Source organism: Coenobita brevimanus, chromosome 78, assembly GCF_032717465.1.
Source record: "Coenobita brevimanus isolate Jiangsu-jjx chromosome 78, ASM3271746v2, whole genome shotgun sequence".
In the NCBI taxonomy this organism is placed as follows: Eukaryota; Metazoa; Arthropoda; class Malacostraca; order Decapoda; family Coenobitidae; genus Coenobita; species Coenobita brevimanus.
The window spans coordinates 29,661,424-29,683,015 of NC_137031.1; the positions used below are offsets into that span (position 1 = coordinate 29,661,424).

The window sequence follows — 21,592 nt, forward strand, 5'->3', positions numbered from 1 at the left end:
AGTATGGCTCAGGCTAAACAGCCTCATTTTCCGAGAAGGGATACAAAGGTCACAACTCTTCGTCCTCGGGACACTCCTGGCGGCTCTTGACAGTCACTAGTTTTTAGGAGGGGAGTGGGGAATGTGATCTACGTCATGTGTTCTGGGGTCTGGCTCCATGGAATCAAGGTCGGCGAGAATCATTAATAGCTGTGTTCGCAGAAGGTGATAGGCTGTTGACAGGACGAGCTCAGCTGCACAAGGCTTTGGCGGGCTATATAGATCCAGCCTAAACTGAACTAGGTTTAACTGCAATACTTGACAGTAGATTAGATTACCAAAGAATGAAATATTAATAAGTTTTCACGAGGAGACGTTAATTCGGAAAAGCCATACTACATTATTCTAGAGCAAGTATTCAGAGGAATAATGGATCTAGAATAGATATGATTCGTCTAGCTAAGCTTGTGTAGTCAGGTTGGAAGAGTATAATATATACTGTATGTTATAGGTACACTCTGCCTGCGGTACATACATGCAAAGGTCAACCTGTCCTTATCAGGTTACCGTAGGGCAGGTCTGTTAATTAGGAGTTACGAATGAGCCATAGCTCTTTTAGATGACTTCATTCTTCACTCTTTGGTTTCACAGTCACAGATTGCTCGTTTGGGTGAATTACAGTATAAGTCCGAGTGACCTAATGAGGGTATGAGTGGTGAGCTCGCTCCTCCCCGGAGGAGCTAAGGGCGGGTGCTCACTCACTAGTGATCTCTTGCGGCAGCCGTAATGATGAATGCGGGGGGGGGGGGAGGTAGGAGCGAAGAACATTAAAAAAACAGTGCCGGAATGAGATTTGTGAGGAAAGTAACCGAGAGGGAAGGTATGAAGAAAGATGAAGAAAAGAAACCGGGAAGGAAAGAGGTGTGGAGCCAGAGAGAGAGAGAGAGAGAGAGAGAGAAATATATATGAAAATGTATGGGCCAGAAGAGGAAGGTTGAAGGTAGGTTGAGATAACGGAGCTGGATGAAACGACGAGGATGAATGGAATTAACACTGATGACAGGACAGTCACCGGCGCTGATATATGTATAATGAAGAAAAACTATGAATCATGGTTAGGATTCCAAGCTTAATCAAGATGAGGTAAGCGATGTGTAAAAAGTTCATGCAAAAGTGCACGGGAATGTAAATAAAAGAAAGAAAGAAAGAAAAAAAAAAAAGATCAGAGCATAACGGATCCCTGCACCACGATGCTCACACGATCATCCACTGTTTGGTTGTGTTCACCAGCTTTATTTACGGAAAATCCCACGCTCCCCGCTACGCTGGCCTCCCATTGGCTCTTTCTCACGTCTCCTGCCCTTTCTTGCCGCTCGTCTTCCACGCGTGAGTTGGTTGCTGTCTCTCATTTTTCACACTCGGACGTGGAGTAAATTAGATAGATATTAGGTATGGGAAAAGACATGGTTACCAGTATGGCGAAACATGTACACAAAATCAACCATATCACTAGGGAAAGAACCAGCTAGCTCAAAGTAACATTTTGTTTATAAGTTTTCTTTAATATTATGACTGGAGCAACTCTTGCCATAACTAAAGTAATTACGGCCTCCGTCCACTATACAAAACACCATCCTTGCCTTTCTGGTGTATAATCAAGGAAAATATATACATAAGGTGGGTTTGTGAGCGTCGTGATCCTCACCGTCTTGTTTAGGGGGCTTGGTGGACGGAGTCAGCTGAGGGATCAAGTGCCTCCTTCATGAGCCTCGATTGTGTGTTTATGATTTCTGTCCGGCTCTCGCTGGGAGAATTCACTCTAGGGGAGACGATGATAAGAATGAACATGGGAAACGGTTACAAGGATGTTAAGTTATATCATAGCCATTTTAGGTTGTGTATCTCCCCATTTTGTGTATAGTTTGACCTCAAACTTTCGTCCGTCCCGATTTACACGAATTTTTGTTGTGTAATAAATTTTGGGCAAATAACCAAACTTGAAGCTACAGCATTCATTGTATTATGCTTTATTACGAAACAGCAGCTGTAGTAGTTGGTGTACTAGTATGTGGCGGATTCACTTTCATTATAGAAAATGGCACGAAAGATTTCGTATCTACCCATGATTGCAATCCATCAGTGACAGTGCAGGAGAGACCTCAGGATAGCATTACCTGAGCACCACCATCCACGCTATTGTCACTGTGACAAATTCAACCTCATTTTTCGATTGAGGGCTCTCTGGCCACGCTCCTGGTCAGATATCTAGCAACGGAAAGTATGAATTAAGAAATAAAAAGCCGTGCCAAGACACAGCAAACCCGTCCCCGGTAGTCATTTTAGTGCTGACGTACAGACACAACAGGATATCTAATCGAATATGTCACATATCAGATTAAGTGTAAATCGGGCGAAAATTGACAATTTTATGCCCATTTGAAATTTTAGGCCTGACCAACCTGACACTGACCCTCCTCCTTCTAACTGGGGGATGACCCCCCTGATGTAATGAGGCTAGGATGCAGATTTGAAAGATGCACATTTAGGTTTTGGTTTCATGTCAAAATGACGAATTTGAAATGAGTCATGGCGAAAAACTTTTTTTTTTTTTTTTTTTTTTTTTCTTTTTTTGCCTACAGCCTGGGCCTTGGCTCAGCTTAGCCCAAAATTTAATCAGGCGATCAGAAGGTCATCTCTGTAATTTTAGTCAAAATCACACCAATAGTTTTCGCGTAAAGTTGTTAACAGAGACAGACAGACAAACAAACAGACAGACAGACAAACCAAGTGAAAACAATACCCGTCCCCGAGCCCCTCCGGGGCGGGGACGGGTAATAATACCGAACACTATCAAATGCATTATATCTTGGAGGCCAAAAGAAAGTATGGGTTAATAGTGGTAGTAGCTGCAACCTCAGGTTCATCTTAGCGTGAACCCGGTGGATTTCAGGACAAAGCTGCCTTTCTGCCGTCCATCATCCTCCTGCCGGCGGATAGGAAGGAGACTGAGGGACGCTTGTACAACTGGACAGATCCACTGCTCAGTTAAATCGATGCCATCATGTGATGGCGTCCCTCTCCATCATCAACGTATGGGTTAAAGGAAAGTTTTGTAGGAGAGAAAGTGACTGGTTGACGGAAGCTCAGTCATCCTATGGTTTGGGTAGGAAAGAAAAGTGCTGTTGTGGGGACCTTTTCTTGAGTGTGACTTGAGATGGTGTCACCATCAGCAACTGGTGACGTGACCTCGCTGCCGCAGCACAGCAGCGTGTAGGCTATATAATACTTGATGGTGTGGTTTCTTGTTTTGACGTCACAGTGGGTTGCATCATTTAGCAGGAGTTGCCTATTGTTGTTGGTGTTACTCTCCCGTGGAGCCTGCCGCCTAGTTGACTGCGTGGCGTTGTACTGATGCCTTGCTGATGCCGAGGGACTCTCCCTACCGGTGTTTTTGTGTATCATTGTCTACTGTGGGTTGTTCAGATATTAAGTTTTCGTAGTAAGCTTAATCGATCATAGATTTATCGGTATTACTCTATCAGCACTATTGTTTGGTCGAGCATCATTAGGCTACCAGTGTAGACCTTAAGCAATATCCTTGTCACAAATTTCAATGTTTCCTCCTCCGAAGAAAGGAGGAATTGTGGTGTGGAATTTTTTTTTTTCTCCGACAAGGAGAGTATGTTTTCACTCCTGTTTGTGTGTTTGTTAGTTTGTTTGTTTGTTATCAGGATTACTCAAAAACTAAAAGAGAGATTTGGAGCGCATCTCTCCGACATGGGCAAAGTAATTTCCAGACCACTCTTCATGATGAGTTAGGTTTTCTCATCACTGATTAAGGTTTCGCTAAAAGTGTTTTCCGGATCAAGAATCTGTAATACGATCCGGATCGGTCCCAAAAGTTAATCAATTGCTCCCTAGGGCATGGGCTATCTAACCACCAAATTTAGTCCAGATCTCTCTTTTAGTTTTTGAGTAATCCTGCTAACAGACAAGCAAACAAACAGGGGCAAAAACATACTCTCCTTGTCGGAGAGAACAATACATGAAAGTGGCGCAGCCAATAAATATTGGTGCTACATCAGTCCTTCTTACACTTCTCATAAATTCCGTTTTACAACCTTGATCGAACATATCACCTTGTTTCCCCCAAGATTGGAGGATTATGTTGTCATTGGGTCTGTGTGTGTGTGTGTGTGTGTGTGTGTGTGTAGTGATGAAAGTGTGAGGCTGTGGTGATAATGTGCATCGTTGGCGACGATGGTGTGTTGTTGTTAAATAGTAAATAATTTGTTGATGAGGTGTGGGTCATTAAAGCAGCCACCCTACGTCTAGCATTCGGTCCTTCGCGAGTAATAAAGTGGTGGCGTCAGTTTTATGATATACAAATTAGTTTAGCCCTCAGAGTAAGTGTGTCAAGGCTCCCCTCCCCTTCCTCCTTCCTCTCCTCTCCTCCACTCTCGCCCACCTCAGTGGTATGTGTTGTGTTGTAGTGTGTTTGCATGTCATGTGTTTGTGTTGTATGTTGTACTGAGTGCGTGTGTTAGTGAATTGTATGTTACTGTGTTTTGTTGTGTACCGTTTCGTTGGCGTGTTGTGTGGTACTGAGTTATGACGTGTGCTGTTGTGTTGTGCCTTGTACTGCTGAATTGATGTGTTCTGTGCTCCTGTGTTGTCGTTTTGCTTGCTGCTGTGTTGTATGCCATTGTATCGTTCTGTGTTGTGTTGTTTGCTGTTATATTGTGTTGTGTGCTGCTTTGTTGTGTTGCTGTGTTGTGTGCTGCTTTGTTGTGTTGCGTGTTGCTGTGTTGTGTGCTGTTGTTTTAGTGTGTTGTGTGCTGTTGCTTTTTTGTGATGTGTGCTGCTATGTAGTGTGTTGCATACTGCTGTATTGGCTTGTGTGCTGCTGTGCCGAGTTGTTTGCTTTTGTCTTGCGTATTGCATGTTGGTGTGTTGTGTGTTGCTGTCTTTTTATGTGTAGCTTTCTGTTGTGTTCTTCGCCGCTGTGTTGTTGTGTTGTCCAGTGCTCTGTTATAGTGTTGTATGCTGCAGTTTTGGTCTGCTTAGCTTTTTTGTTGTGTTGTGTGTTGCCATGTTATTTGCTGTTCTGGTGTAGTGTATAGTGTGCTGCTTTGTTGTTGTGTTGTGTGTTGTTGCTATTGTGCTGTGTGTTGCTGAATTCTGTGCTGCTGTTTTGCCCAGTTGTCGTGTTCTTACGTTTTGTTGCACTCTTGATATGTGCTGCTTCTACTGCTGCGCGCTAACGTGCATGTGTGTGTGTGTGTGTGTGTGTGTGTGTGTGTGTGTGTGTGTGTGTGTGTGTGTGTGTGTGTGTGTGTGTGTTCTTGGTCAGCGTCGGTGGATGTAGTATGATAAATCAGGATCCTGTTTCGTCAACGTGGAAGGCTTCTTTGCTGCTATTGTTCTCGCATGTATTGAGACATATAGAACGTTAATATTTTTGTGCATTTTATAGAACTGAAGTCAGTGTAGGAAAAACAAAGAGCAAATGATTTATGTAAAATATATCGCTAGACAGACATGCAAGAAGGCCCTCCAAGTCCAGGAGAATACGACCAACAGTCGGGTAGGAGGCGTACAGTATTTGCTATTATTTGGATAGGGTTGTTGCTATGTAATTGATTAATTACCTAAATGAGCATCATAAGCACACCCTACAGTATATTTTAAGCACATATATTCGAATTAACTTGTACGTGTAATGCTTTTTTTTTTCTTATATTATTGCCACACTTGCCCAAAACAATTTCATACAATGAAGAACGCAGAGAGTGTAACGCCCACGCTCAACAGCTGGTTTAGCGGCCGAATACATGACTTTTGTCAGTGACCTTGACCTTCGATAGATTACTCTTATAACTGAATCTATTCATTCTTGTCTAACCCATAAACGTTCCACATACTTTGGTGTAATGTCTACAAAAAACAAAGCAAAAATTCTAATGCACGAACAGATTTTTATTGTAACAACACGTAATGTGAAAGTGATGCTGAGTTGTGTTTATACGTTATTTCTCTGTGACGAGTCTCGCCGAGCAGTCTTCCTGTGCGCATACCTTTTTTTGTCACCGTTTGGTCACTGATACCATATTGTCAAGACTGCATACTTGCTAGGATTATAGGATTCAGTACTGGTAAGCTGGTATTAGCTGGGAGTGCAAATTGTTCGTACATGTTGGCGGGTCTACAACCAATTGTGACTGCTATAGCCAAATTCAAATCCCAGCTTCACACAGGGATTTAGATCGCCTCTACCTAACCGTTTGACTACCTCATCCCCGTATAGCTTTACGTCATTATGTCTATACTAAACAACAGTAATGCGACAGATACTGTTTACGAGTCTTTCCTTGCCCTGTGTGCAATTATCTGTGATGTAACAAATATTGCTTAAGGAATAAGAAACGTTCTTCTCTTACATCGACGAGTTGAGGTTGATAGCTCATGCTTACTTGTAAGTTTTATCTTACAAAGATGACGGATGTTACAACTGGAACAGAATGTGCATTGTCGTTAAGTTTATATATGTACAGTATAATCATAGACATATACGGTAATAAGTAAGTACAGTATGCTTATAATGCAAATTACGTGAAAGAATGACATAGGACTTTTGCGTAACGGCCCTTGCTATTAGTCATCACATCAGCCCGACAAAACTGAATAAGAATACGACAAGAAGATTAATGCTTTGAATATTTACTTCATGTATTAAATATGTGAGCATGTAGGTAAGTAACTCGTTCCTTCTTGTGCTTCATCTTCAAAACACGCACTATCGCTGAAATCCGGTACTGTGTGTCGTACTTCACTGCATTATTTACTATCCTGTCATCCATTAAAATAATATAACAAAGGCATCAGTCCTGAGTTTTTACTCACCCAGAATTATCAGACTGAACCATATGGACAAAACATTAGCCAGATTCAGCTTCATCGACCTAATGACTAATGATACACCTCTTGTTGATTGCACGTACACCATTGCGTTATTGTGCATAAAGTAATGTGTGTGTGTGTGTGTGTGTGTGTGTGTGTGTGTGTGTGTGTGTGTGTGTGTGTGTGTGTGCTCGCGCGCCCAACCTGCGGTGCAGTAACGAGGTGTGGCGGCAGTTAAAATTCTGGATCTGATTACTGTTTGTTTGTCATGGTCACAGTGTGTGTGTGTGTGTGTGTGTGTGTGTGTGTGTGTGTGTGTGTGTGTGTGTGTGTGTGTGTGTGTGTGTGTGTGAGAGAGAGAGAGAGAGAGAGAGAGATTGCTGCTCTTGTATTGTCTGTGTGCGTGTTTTATAAAGAGGTATAACTTTTACCTTCCTTCCAATGTCTTCCTCTTTTCCAGCTTCAACCACTCTCCCCAGCCCTTCTTTCAGTTAACCATACTTAACATCTTTTCAATTCATATTCTCGCTGTATTTCCTTCTTTACCTCTTCCATTTCTCTTCCAGTCTCTTGTTTTGTTACTTTGTTACCTTTCTGTCTCATTACCTTTTGTTCTCTTTCATCGTTACTTCTCGTTCTTTCCACTGCTTGTTCTGTTCTTTCGTTGCCTCATCTTACCACCACGTGTTGTTCCTTCGTTACCTGTTTCCTCCCCTCTCTCTACCTCTTATTCTATTCCTTCATACTTAATCCTCTCTCTCCACCTCTTGTTCTATTCCTTCCTTACCCATCCTTCGTTGCCTAGTTCTTTCTACTCACCCTTTATTCTCATCCTTTGAGTTTTTCTTTTTTGTACCTTCACCTGCGCCTCTCCGTCTCCTCCCTGGTGTGTAGTGAGGGCAGTGGGTCGGCCTGAAAGTCCAGCTCACTGCAAGACCCTCACCTCTCCCCACACCTCCCCCTCCCTCCCTCGCTGCTTCATCCACATCCTTTCACTTTCTCCATTTTCGACCCCTTCTCTCCCACTTTCCTTCTTCTTTAGAGTTCTGTTTCTTCTTCTTTTCGATATATTAGAAAAGGATATAAATGCCTGACACTTAAGAAAACATATAGTAATTTAAGAGAAAACATTTTATTTGCATTATTATACTGTATGTACTTTAATTAGTAATAAAGCCTTACCGGTATGTACTAATTTGGTAAAAGTTGGAAGGAACGGATACAGGATAGGAAGGCAAGAGAAATGTGAGTGAAAGGTTGGAAGATGAGGATGCAGTTGCGGGAGGGTGGACGGGGGGGTAAAGGTTAAGTAGCAAAGAAAAACTGAAGGCGAGATATGAAGAGGGTGATGCAACGCAGATGGTGGTGGTGGGGATGGGGAGGCTGAGATGGCCTGTGTAACCGTTTATATAAGTTAGAAATATTTTAGTGCTTCTGAAGTTTATTGATGACAGTTGGTTGCTTAAGAACATTTTTTTTTTTAACAACCCATAAGGTAATGTTTGGCATCAGCTCTCTCTCTCTCTCTCTCTCTCTCTCTCTCTCTCTCTCTCTCTCTCTCTCTCTCTCTCTCTCTCTCTTTCCTTTCAACTGCTTTGAAAGTAATGCCAGTAGGTGTACAGCAGATACTCTCCACCACGCGTTGTTTCAACAAGTACAGAACTACGAGATAGATGCGGGACCATATGGGGCTGCGTTATGGTAAATACACTGAATGTGGCCTCTCTACAGCGAAACACCTTCACTGGACAGCAGAATGAAGCACTCCATAGAGTTTTGCAAGAATGAAGCACAATGCGTGTGAAAACCCATGAGATATGACTTACTGGCTACGCCGCTCTTAAAGATGGTTGGATATTTGGATGGCTAACCTGCAGGAGGCGTTAGGGTCTGTTAATACTGAAATAGGAATCACACATACCCTGATGCAAACTGTCCAGTCGTGTAGGGCAGGGAAAAATTTGAATGTTAACAACTGTTTTGGTTAGATCACCTGGACATTTCGTTTCTTTGCCTGAAATGATGCATATAGCAGTGAGAAACGTTATTACCAGTATGCGGCCCAAGAAACGGGATATTATTCCAACTTTAAACTACACAGTTGAACATTTTGCGCCAAAATATGAATTATTTGTAAATGGTTTTGAAGGCTTCATAACACCTATTCCCTAGCGATTTATTCCTCATACGTCCCTGTTAAAACGATAAAAAAAAACAATGAAAGCTCATTTGCAATATACAAAATACAGTGGCAAGGACGAGGTGTTACGATGCCTCCCATGTCAACTACAATACGACCTCATGTCCTATTTTGACTTCAGTGTGATGTGGCCCCTATCCTTTGGCGTCAGTTGCTGTAGTATTCTTTGACACATTGGGTCTGCCGCGAATGATGTAGATTTGTGTGTGCACAATGAGGATAGAATGGCGTCTAGATTCATAGCCTGTGTGAGCTGCTATAACATATCATTTTATTTTTCCAATGATCAGTCTAATGTGTCGCGATTATTCTCATGCACCACCGGTTGCTCTTACCACCGACGCTTTATAAGTAAGACTAAAAATGTGTCATTTAACTACTACAGTTTGATGACAGTCGTTATTTCATTCTTGATATATCTAGAAAGGCCATACCAATGCCAACGGCCATACCACGTTGAGTACACCGCTTCCCGTCCGATCAGCGAAGTTAAGCAACTTTGGGTCTGGTTAGTACTTGGATGGGTGACCGCCTGGGAACACCAGATGCTGTTGGCATAACGTTCTCCCTACGTGTCAAGTGGGGTTGGTGGAGGATTAGTGCCCCTCCCTGTAAAACAATTAACTCTAAACCTTGCCCCCCCCCCCTGTTTGGGATACATGCCGTCTGGCAGTGAATGAATGAATATATCTAGACGATTTTATTTAGAGTACAAGAGACTTTTCGACCTGGGGGTTAGATATATATAATTTAGGTTTCACTGACCACCGCGGTACAGAAGGTTTCTCTTAAGAAAAAAAATAATCCATTATAATACGTCACTGACGACGGGTTAAAGCCAAAACTGCAAAGAGTAACTAATCCTTAACATAACCGACCACTCATATGCATCAGAAGATATAAAAGGACGCAAAACCTTGCATTTCCGTTCAGATATGCCAGTTAGAACAAAAATCAGATTTGCCTTGAGCCATATCTGCCCATTATTTTCTAACAAAAACAAGTCAGTCGTCAGACAGGTACAGAAAACTTTACTTCAGTTCGCCATGAAAAAGTATCATTTACAAGTAAGCTAGGTTTATATAGGGCGAAAATTACAGAGATGAATAGTCCTTGGTAGAAATGGCCACCTGTGCTGATACTGTAAAAGTTAATAATTTATACAACACCAAAAATACATTCCAGTTTCATTCATCAAGACCCAGTGTCGTAAAAGTTGCATGCAGAAACGGGTTTATGGTATGGATGCTTACGCCTAATGATATGAATAAGGGAATGACTACATTCATATTACAGCAGGATTTATCCCGTCTTCTACACAGTTCATTTTGAAGTCGATCTAAGCCCCCATTCCCACTCTCAACCTCCCCCCTCCCCTCCAGTATTATCACACGAGTCCTGAAAGTAATAAACCGAGCATTACACAATGTATATTATTATTAGCGTTCTAGTGGTACTGTGTGGAGTAGATCCCTCATAGAGTCTGACATGCGAGATATTTTGGGGAACTGTCAGTTAATAATATTGGCTGACTACAAAACCTCCGGCACAGCCTTAGCAGCTCAGCGTATCTGAAAGGTGTGATTGATTAGACGGGGGAGACAGACAGACTGACAGACAGATAAACAGACAGACAGACAGAGGGAAGGGGAAGGGGGAGAGGAGGGGAGGGAGAGGGAGGGAACGGGAGTAGTGGAAAACAAGAAAGGTAAGGAGAGAAGTGAGAGACAACTGAGCAGCGGCCACCCACCACTCACGGTGAGTCACCACAAGGACACACGCACAGCCAGTCACTCATTTGTACATACACAGACATACTTAACGCATACCTAAGTCAACACACGCACACACACATATACACGCAGATAACTGTGCAAAGTAGAAGGACTAGCGCAGAATCGCTTCCACTTGGGATTGTTATAAAGAAACACCGTGTAGGATTTCAACTGAAGTAAAATTTAGGCTCGATGGAAGTCAGTGACAACGGTAAAACACTCAAATGAATCAGAGTGGATTTTGGTCTTCATCTGCAGAAAAGGTGCTTGAACTTAGAGCAACTGATCGTAATTAAACGCCTTTTTCATACACTAAAGCAGCTACACACTCCCTCTTCTTGTTGTTGTTTACCTGAAGGGTACAGGTGGATCCCAAGGAGATATTCTTAATTAGCGTATGAAGGGAGTTGGAATATTTGAACCACCTCTTCAGATCCTTTGAAAACTGCGGACTATCAAAACTTCCAAGCTTCCCTTGAACTTTCAAGAAACAAGCTTCATTTCCGGCTTTAGACTGATGCAGGAATCCTGGACCTGAGTCATGACTTGGGCAAGTTAAATTTAGTCTCTCCTTTTTAATGTACATACAAGAGTGATGAATATTATTATTGGCCTCCCACACTAGACTTGATAGTGTGTGTGTGTGTGTGTGTGTGTGTGTGTGTGTGTGTGTGTGTGTGTGTGTGTGTGTGTGTGTGTGTGTGTGTGTGTGTGTGTGTGTGTGTGTGTGTGTGTGTGTGTGTGTGTGTGCGCCCTTTCCATCTCACCATCGCCCCTCTACACTCGTACATTCTCCAACCTCCTCCTCCTCACCATCCCCTCCCTACCTCTGAAACCTCCTCTGGCCTGGTGGGTGGAAGAATCGACCACCCACATCGGGGCTTCCACCACCACAAGTAGGTATTGTATCACTGCCACCATTACCACTGCCACCTCCACTTCAGCTGACAATGTATCTGTCTCAAACACTACCACTACTGCTACCACCACCACAACCACCGTCATCACCACCACCACCACAACTACCGTCAATATCACCACCATCATCACAACCACTGTCATTATCACCACCACCACCATAACCAGTCATTATTGCTGCCACCAGCACAACCACCATCACTGTCACCACCACCACCACAACCGCTACCGTTATCACCACCACAACCACTGTCATAATCACCACCACCACTACAACCAGTCATTGTCACCACCACAACCAGTCATTATCACCACCACCACATAACCAGTCATTATTACTACCACCACCACAACCACTCATTATTGCCACCACCACCACAATCAGTCATTATCACCACTGCAACCATTGTCATCATCACCACCACCATCACCACAACAACCAATCATTATCACCACCACCACCACAACCACTGTCATAATCACCACCATCACAATCACTGTCACTTTCACCATCACCACCACAACCATTGGGATCATCACAACCACCGTCATAATCACCACCTCCACCACAACCACTGTCATTTTGCCTATCACCACAACAACCACTGTCATAATCATCATCACCACCACCACAGCCAGTCACTATCACCACCACCACAGCCAGTCACTATCACCACCACCACCAAAACCACTGTCATTATCACCACTACCACCACCATCATCAAAACCACTGTCACCAAATTATACCGCCAGCCATCACAACTGTCATTCCCTCCTCCAGCGGAGCTGGAGGTGGTTATGTATTCACCCCTGTTTGTTTGTCTGTTTATCCGCAAGACTTCTCAAAAAGTTATTGATGGAGTTCAGTGAAATTTTGTGGATATGTAGGTAATGAGCTATGTTAGAGTTGATTATATCTTTTTTGTAACTGAGTTCGACTCCCAATTCAGAATTTTTTTTTCCCTTTGTCCTGAAGACTTCTCAAAAAGTTATTGATGGATTTCAGTGGAAGTTTGTGTGTAATAACTAAAATGAAAGTTCGCAAATTAATCACTAGTCTGGCCTGGATTCGAAACTCGCGCACGTTACTAAGCCAAACAGAAGAAGCGATTTTATAGACCCCATTACACCCCGCTCTCATCTCTTTGGAGGTTAATTTGGTGAGTTTCGAACGCACATGGTAGCGTAGCATTGGAAGCCACCACTGGGGACGCTGCGAACCACACTGAACAGCTCATCCCCGGGATGTAAGGACAAAGACGCTGTCAGCTAACCAAGGAACAACATCAAATTGTCAACCAATCCTCGGATCACACCCCACACCTCTGCCAACCAATGTACAGTAATAACTGAAATGAAACTTAATAGATTAATCACTAGTCTGGTCGAGATTCTATCTCCGGCCCCTGCGCTCCAAAAGCGCTCAGGTTTGAAGCGTGGGGGCCTGAAATCGAATCCCGGCCAGACTAGTGATTAACTTGTTCTTACGTCTCTGGGGATGAGCGGTGTAATGCGGTGTATAAATGACCGCGTTGCCCGTGGCCGAAAGAGGGGATACTCTTTTTGAGTCAGTGGTAATGTGCGTACATGTGAAGCGCTATGGCCTGAGTTCGAATCCCGGGCAGTACAGCGTCCTTAACTATGGCCTGAGTTCGAATCCCGGTCAGTACAGCGTCCTTAATTTGTTAAGTTTCATTTCAGTTATTATATTGGCTGACAATGATTTGAAATGTGAGGCAAGGCTTGGTTGGCAGTTTGATGTTCCTTGGTTAGCTGAAAACGTCCTTGTCCTTACATCCCAGGGTTGAGTTGCCTGATATGGTCTGCAGCTTCCCCAATGGTGGCCTCCAATGCTACGCTACCATGTGTTCGAAATTCACTAAATTAAGCACCAAGGGGAGAAAAGAGGGGTGTAATGGGGTCCATAAATGCCCCTGTTGCCAATCGATGAAGAGGGGATTCTATGTTTGACCCAGTGGTATCGTGCGCGTGTTTGGAGCACGGGGGCCTGAGTTCGAATCCCGGCCAGACTAATGATTAATTTATGTTTCATTTTGGTTATTACAAGAGCATGTGTGGATCATGGACCAAGGAAGATTTTATTAAATTTTGGTGATGATCTGAGTTGCATGGTATAACCGCTTTGGCGTAGGTATGCCTCTCTCAGTGTGCCTAACTTGTCACTGTTACAATCACCGTTCCTACTTCTGTTACCTCTACCGCCAATGCCATTGGCACTACCACCATCATCATTGCTTCTACTACAGCTTCTACTACTGCCACTACTGCTGCTGCTACTGCTATTACTGACGCTGCTGCTGCCCTCGAAGTCGCCGCCACCACAATCACTCATGATCACGAGTAATACTATCACTGTCACCGCTACCACCATCACCACCACCACTGCCGCCACACTATTCCCACTAACATAGCCATAATCATGCCACAGCCAATTATACTATTGATATATATATATATATATATATATATATATATATATATATATATATATATATATATATATATATATTGTTACGGAACAGAGAAAGATAATGAACACTTCAAGTGAGAATACTAAAAATCACTACTGTCCCGCAAAGTTCCAGGTTCAAAATAAAAGAGTTAGGTAAAATTACAAGTTAAAGTTTAATGCTCAAACTAACAACAAAACATTCAGGACTCATAAGGATAATGTAATGGCAAAAAACAGGTTAAATATATGGGTAACTACAATAGCCTCTATTAACACGAAATTAGCAAGTGTAAATTTATCTAAGTCAGCCCTGATAAAATGAGAAAACCGGATAATGCTCAGTGAATGCAAGATAAATTATTACAGATACAAAATATTATTAATGATGACTGACATAAAGAACCCTACATGAATTACAAAAACTTCACTAGGCCTACAAATTAAACTTATGCTATACAGTACAAGAACAAAATGCAACAACACTTATACTCAAATTACACAGCTGCTAGATGGTTGGAGACTTCCTGAGCACTCAATAATAACTGTACAGGGGAGGACAGAGATGTGAACAAAATGAGGAGCAGATCTAAGTGGCAATTAATGTAGAGACTGAGCTCATTATATAGGGGCCGGCAGAGCTTGATACAACTTGTAAGAAGGACGCGCAAATGAAGCCATGAGGACAAAGAGTTGACAATCCCGCTCTGAACAACAGAAAGGACGACTTACTCTACTATAACGGTAGAAGGGGGGGACTGAGGCAGAACACGCTCGTGATCAAACATGCAGCATACTGTGCATTAAAATTACACAAAGGATGATGAAATCATAGGCTATGTAATAATATATACATATATATATATATATACATATATATATATATATATATATATATATATATATATATATATATATATACACACACACACACACACACACACTCACGCACACAGATAGATAGATATTTTATTGACCACAGTTACATTTGTCTTTACATTAAGAAAAAATTATATCAACACATATAGTAAATAAAATGTGAACTATTAAAACGGAAATTCATTCTGCAGTCCACAAACTAACTTGAACAAGAAACGAAGAAAATGAAAATGGTCGGTCATCATCATGCCAGGAACCAACAAATATACGTATGCTCTATGGGTATAATTAAGAATGTCGTAAACAAATTTACATGCAACATCATTTGCGTACTTGCCACTGAAGAGCTCTTGTACGCAAGTCAAGCCTGCATTTTGCCTAATATCGCTCGTGACAGGACAACTCTCCACAACGTGCCTTTCTGTCTGAACCTCTCCACATACTCACAAACGCTCTTCCAGTGGTAAACGACCCCGTCCCCGCCTATTCCATCGTCCAGTCTCAATACACAGTCTATGACCCGACACACGGAAACGGGTGAAAGCCATTCTAAAGCGATCGTTCACCGTATGACGGTCCTTGTATTTACTGTGGAGCGTAAAGTTGGGGTTCAAGCTACGGTACACTGCACACCTTGAACCACTGGATGCTGTTATACGTGCATACACATTCTGCATGCGAGCACTCATATCTTACACGTTCGTATCTATGAACCCTCTAATTGTCCTGCTCATCCCAGAATTACCTCTAGTGACAATATCAATAGCAAAAATCAAGGGATCGTCTGTCAGACTGGATCTCTCTGATACCATTTTGGAGTAAAATTTATGTTGCCTAAATCTAACCAAGTCGGTTAACGAAGGGTATCCTACCTTGGCATAACAAACATCATTCGAGGTAGCCTTTCTCACTCCCAAGAGTTGCTTAAGGGCCCAATTATAAAGCTTAATGATAGGTTTTAGGTCGGCTCCCACCCATGACTCGCAGCCATAAAGTAACGAAGACATCAACGCCGCATCGAATACCCTTTGCTTCACCACAAAAGGCACGTCATTGTTCTTTTTAACAAACGATACGAACTTGAGCACGTGACATAATTTGCTCTTTGCATGTAACTTGAGCGCGGACGAGGCAGATCCGTTGCTGGTGAAGGGCGACTCCAGGTACACGTATGAAGTGCAGGGGGCAATAACTAGCCCATCCACCCGCAACGGCTCTGCCTCCTCCTCTGTGCCGCCTATGACAAAAAACTTCGTCCTTGATTCATTGATAATCATGCCATGATCTTTACAAAAGGTATGCAGTATTCTAAGTTTGTTCATCATGCCCCCCGTGGTCATGGATAACAATACTGTATCATCCATTAAAACTAGAGTATGGAGCCAGCCCAGGAACCCGTCAGGTGCGCACCCCTGCTTGAGCATCCTAATGAGCTCATTCATAAACACTATGAAGAGAAGGCAAGACGTGGGTGAGCCCTGCCGGACCCCAAGCGTGGCAGTCATGACGGCTCCCCCTATCACCGACTCCGTGACACCATACATAGCCACCAATGCAGCCAACATTACCAACCAACAACCCATACACTTTAAAATCATAAATAGTTTGTTACGAGGGACCAGATCATAAGCTTTACTAAAATCAACAAAGGTTATAAATAGTTTACACTTTTTCCGGCGCACCATGTCCGTGAGAAGACGTAATGCGACGATGTGCTCAATACACCTGCGCTTGCTCTGGGCTCCCGCCTGCTCACGGAATGGGCGGAACCACAGATTTAGTCTGTTGCAAAGAACCATATCAAATAACTTAGCAAGAGAATTAATGACGCTAATACTCCTGTAATTATTAACATCAGATCTGCTTCCTCTTTTAAAAACAGTAAAAATCATAGCCCTCACCCACGACACAGGGTACATGCCAGACATAAAGACCGCATTAAATAATGTGGTAATGGTTAACAGCCACTGGGCTGGCAAGATCGTGAGGACACCAGGGGTGAGCCCATCTGGCCCGAAAGCTTTGTCCACTTTCATTCTCTTAACCTGACATTCCACCTCTGCAGATGAGATGGGGCCATCCAGCACCGGCATCGTCATGTCGGTGCTGATGTGCAGGGACAGTGGGGCGGGGTTGGGGTTCAGCAGCGCTCAAAATGAAACTTAAAATCCTCATCGCTGGGGAGATTTGCCATATTACACCTGGACATCTCTAAGTCTCCTTTCCAGCTAATGGCTTTCCACACCCTAGCATCATCAGCATCACGCAACAGCCTCTCCCATCTACTCAAGTGTGTATCACCCCGACTTACACTCGCCACAACCGTACTCCTGCTGCTCTCAGCGCACTCATATAGTGTGTCTGACACGTTCTTAGCAAAGGCATTGATATCATTACCCACGTTAGGAATATCCGTACGTGCAATGTTAACAGCAAACTTCTGCCTATCCATGTTAGCAAACCTCACAGGTTTCCTTGCCACACCATACCTCGCGGCACTGCCATACAGCACTGCGTGGTCCCCCAGTTATTCAGCCCTGGCCAAAACGTTGTCCAAATGCGTCCCTGGATTGCTCATAGATATATTGATGGGGGCTTGGTCGGAGGGAAGATCTACCCACTTAATGACCACAAAGTCGTGAATATGTTCTACTAAACAGGGAGATGCAATACATGTGTCTAACTCTGACACCCATGTGTCACGTTTCCGATGTCTTACTACTGATATAATGTCTATGTTGAGTTTTAAGGTTATTCAGCACAAGTAGCTCATTGTCCAGACATACTGATGATAAAAATCCTGCATTATCGTTCATTGGACCCACGTCATCTTCAATGATGGGGTAAGAAATATTCATACCTGGCAACTCATACATCGTTGCCAAGTCTCTCACAGCCTTCCCAAACCTGGCATTCGTGTCTCTCATAATCACATAGCCATTCCTCATGTGATTAGACATCTTTTCCTGGATTGAAGCAAAAGCATCAAGGGAGTAGTACTGGGAGTCACACGGGGGGACATAGCAGAAACCAAACATGACATGCTCAAAAATGCTAAGCTGCAACCATACTTGATCACCTATACTTAAATCAATGTTATGAACAAAACTGCTTAAATGGTTTTTGACTAGCACCACAATACCAGCTCGGTCCATAGTGCCCACTGTTTTCCCACGGTAGGACACGAACCCAGGCAGATGGACGGGTAGGGTGGTTTTAACTTCGATGAGTGCAATTATATCATAAACACGCAACATACGAACCACGTTGACTTTTTCTAGCTTTGTGTATACACCATTAACGTTCCATGATACTATCTTATTACTTTCAGCACACTGTGATCTCTTTACAAAAACTGCGGGTTCCAAGTGTCTATGACTTCACCATCGCAGTAGAGCTTGCGCTGCCGCGTGTCCAGCCTGATATCGCACCCTACATTATTCGGCCGTTCCTTTTCCCTCGCCTCCGTCTCGTGTAGTCGCTGCCACTCCCTCCTCACGCCCGGATGGACGTCCTTCTTAACGTAAATCTTAGAGTATTTCTCTCCGGCAGTCTTGAGATTTTTGGCATTAGCGAGGATCCGCGACCGCATCTCCTTGTCCCGAACTGTAAGCAGCAGGGGTCTGTTACGCCTCCTTCCGTCAGCCTCCGCACCCAGCCTCCGGTGTTGACACTCCACGCCAGCCACGCCCACCTTCTCCCACACTCGCTCCAACTTGTCTGTGTCCGTGACCGCACCGTCCAGCGCCTCACCCTCGTCCGGCAGTCCCAGCACCACGACGTTCATCTCCCGCTCCTTCCGATCCAGCATCTCTAAAAAACGTTGTTGCTTCGAGATTATCTCTGCCTGCCTGTCAGTTCTGTCATGCAGTTCGGCGAACTTCTTGGCGACGAAACTCTCAGGTGATGTTATCACTTTCTTGAGCTCAGCCACGTGTTCTATTTGTATTATTTATATTACGGCATATGACATTACCATGATTCACAATTTCACACAAGTGTAAATATTTAACAAATAAAATTATGCTTTTTAAACAGCGCGGGAATGTGTTTACTGCTACAGTGGAGCCATCTGACGGAATACTAGGCTTTTCAGAAGCACCCCATTGCATTCAACTTCTCATCAAGCGTCCTCAGTACGGGTGTTTCATCCCCCTCTTGAGTAGCTAATATCGTCTCTATCAGCTCTTCTTTATTAATTCTTGCCAGCTGATTCCGCTGCATCTTCATCAGCTCGGCCAAACTCCTCGCCATATCGGCGGTAAAATAGCTGTTTGGTGTTTGGGGCCGAGGTGGGGAGGTGAGGTGAGCAGGGGGGGATGGGACGCGCAGCGAGTACCAGACAGCTGTGACGTCACGGCGCCCTACTGCGCATGCGCAGAAGCCAGGATCAGGGTCGAAGGGAGGGTATAGCCTGAGTATTTCACTTTTATGAGGCTACAGCGACTAAGTCCAGCTATACCCAAGACCCCAAAACTTGACTACTTAATCCTGCACAACTCACGGAGTTTTAAGACCACCTCAGGGTTTTGTACGAGGTTCCTGGTCACTGTAGGCGCTTGAAAATAACGGAGCTCCTCTGCACAGCTTGTTTATAGCACACACACATCCAACAAAACTCCGAATCCTGACAGGCAACCAGTGTGAGTTCAACAGCTCACATTCTGTGTTTGGTTCAGTTTTCTTTTCTCCGAGGGGCTGTTATGACCACGTTTATTCTTACCCAATTATTTTCAGTGAAATGTAGTATTGCGCTCTGAGTTAGCGTGTGTGTGTGTGTGTGTGTGTGTGTGTGTGAGAGAGAGAGAGAGAGAGATTAATATCATATGAGGGGGTATTTGGCCAGTATTTTAGCCCTGCAGTGCAAGACCTAACAAGACAGTCGCTTATAACTAATATTGCTTCCCCAACCACCATTACTACCGCCCCTACCATTGTCACTCTCACCACCGCCACCTTTGCTACTATTATTAGTAGTGATTGTAATACTAATACAACAACAACGTCAGCAATAACAAACAACAACAACATATAATCATAATTATTGGTATAATAATAATAATAATAATAATAATAACGTAGGAAATCGCCTATTGTATTACGGAAAATTATTTAGCCTGTCACTCAGTTAAGAGTTACATAAGTGAAACACTACATTTAGTGGGTGGATAGTGGGTACCGTCACTGACTTACAGTCTTGATATAATATGTATATATAGCAGTAATGTTCAGTGTATTTAAGATTCCGACAGAGGATATCTATCTATCTATCTATAGCCCGACGCCCTAATCCCGCAAAGGGTGGCCGCAGACAAAACGCCTCCAAGTCACTCTGTCACCCACCATTTGACTCCCCTCCCCCCAACTCACCCCCCCCTCCCTCATATACCTCTCAACTCCATCCCTCCACCTCATCCTCGGTCTACCCCTCCCTCTCCCTCCCTCCACCTCACCTACATACACCCTCTTAGTCAGTCTTTCATTCTCCATTCTCTCCACATGTCCAAACCACCTCAGTGTATTTCTCCTAATCTTTTCAACCACATCCACATCTACCCCACAACGTTCCTTCACTTCTTCATTCGTCAACCTGTCCCTCCACGTCACTCCACATGCTCCTCTCAAGTAACTCATTTCCACTGCTCTCACTCTTGACTTGTTCCCCTCTTGCAAGGTCCACGCCTCGCTTCCATACGTCAGGGTAGGGATCACAATACCATCATGCAGTGCCTTCTTACCTTCCATACTCACCTCCCTATTTCTCATCACTGCTTTCAGTGTACCAACAACCTTTCTTCCCTGCTGTACCCTTTCACGTACTTCATCCCCCAAAGTTCCATCCTTACTCATCACACTACCCAAGTACTTGAATGCACTCACATTCTCCATATCCTCACCATCCAACCTCACTGCACACTCTGTGACTTCATTCCTCTCAAACACCATAACTTTACTTTTGTTTACATTAACTTTCAGCTTCCTCCTCCTACACACTGTCCCAAATTCATTCACCAAACCTTGCAACTCCCATTCATCTTCACTCAACAATACTGTATCATCAGCAAACAGCAACACCGGAAGCTTCCAAATCTCACCCTCATTCATTAGGGCCACCCCCACATCCACTGCCCTACCCTGCACCTCCTTTACAACCCCATCCATATATATATTAAACAGCCATGGAGACATCACACACCCCTGTTTCAGTCCCACATTGAGATCAAAGAACTCACTCAGCTCACCATCCACTCGCACCGTAACCCTAGCTCCCTCATACATACTCTTCACAGCACTCAACAATTTCCCCTCCACCCCATATATTCTTAATACCTTCCACATACCTTGCCTATCTATTCTGTCATAAGCTTTCTCCAAGTCCATGAAGGCAGCATACACTTTCCTTCCCTTCTCTAGATACTTCTCCACTAAACATCTTAGAACAAATATCTGATCTACACACCCTTTTCCCTT

At 43.6% G+C, this 21,592-nt stretch overlaps 1 non-coding gene across 1 annotated transcript; it reads left to right on the forward strand.

Annotated features, from left to right (window-relative positions):
* The first annotated feature begins 9,517 nt into the window (after positions 1–9,517).
* On the forward strand, positions 9,518–9,636 carry LOC145408871 (5S ribosomal RNA). The gene has a single exon (XR_013898989.1). It is a non-coding gene; the product is annotated as a 5S ribosomal RNA (ribosomal RNA).
* The last annotated feature ends 11,956 nt before the right edge of the window (positions 9,637–21,592 follow it).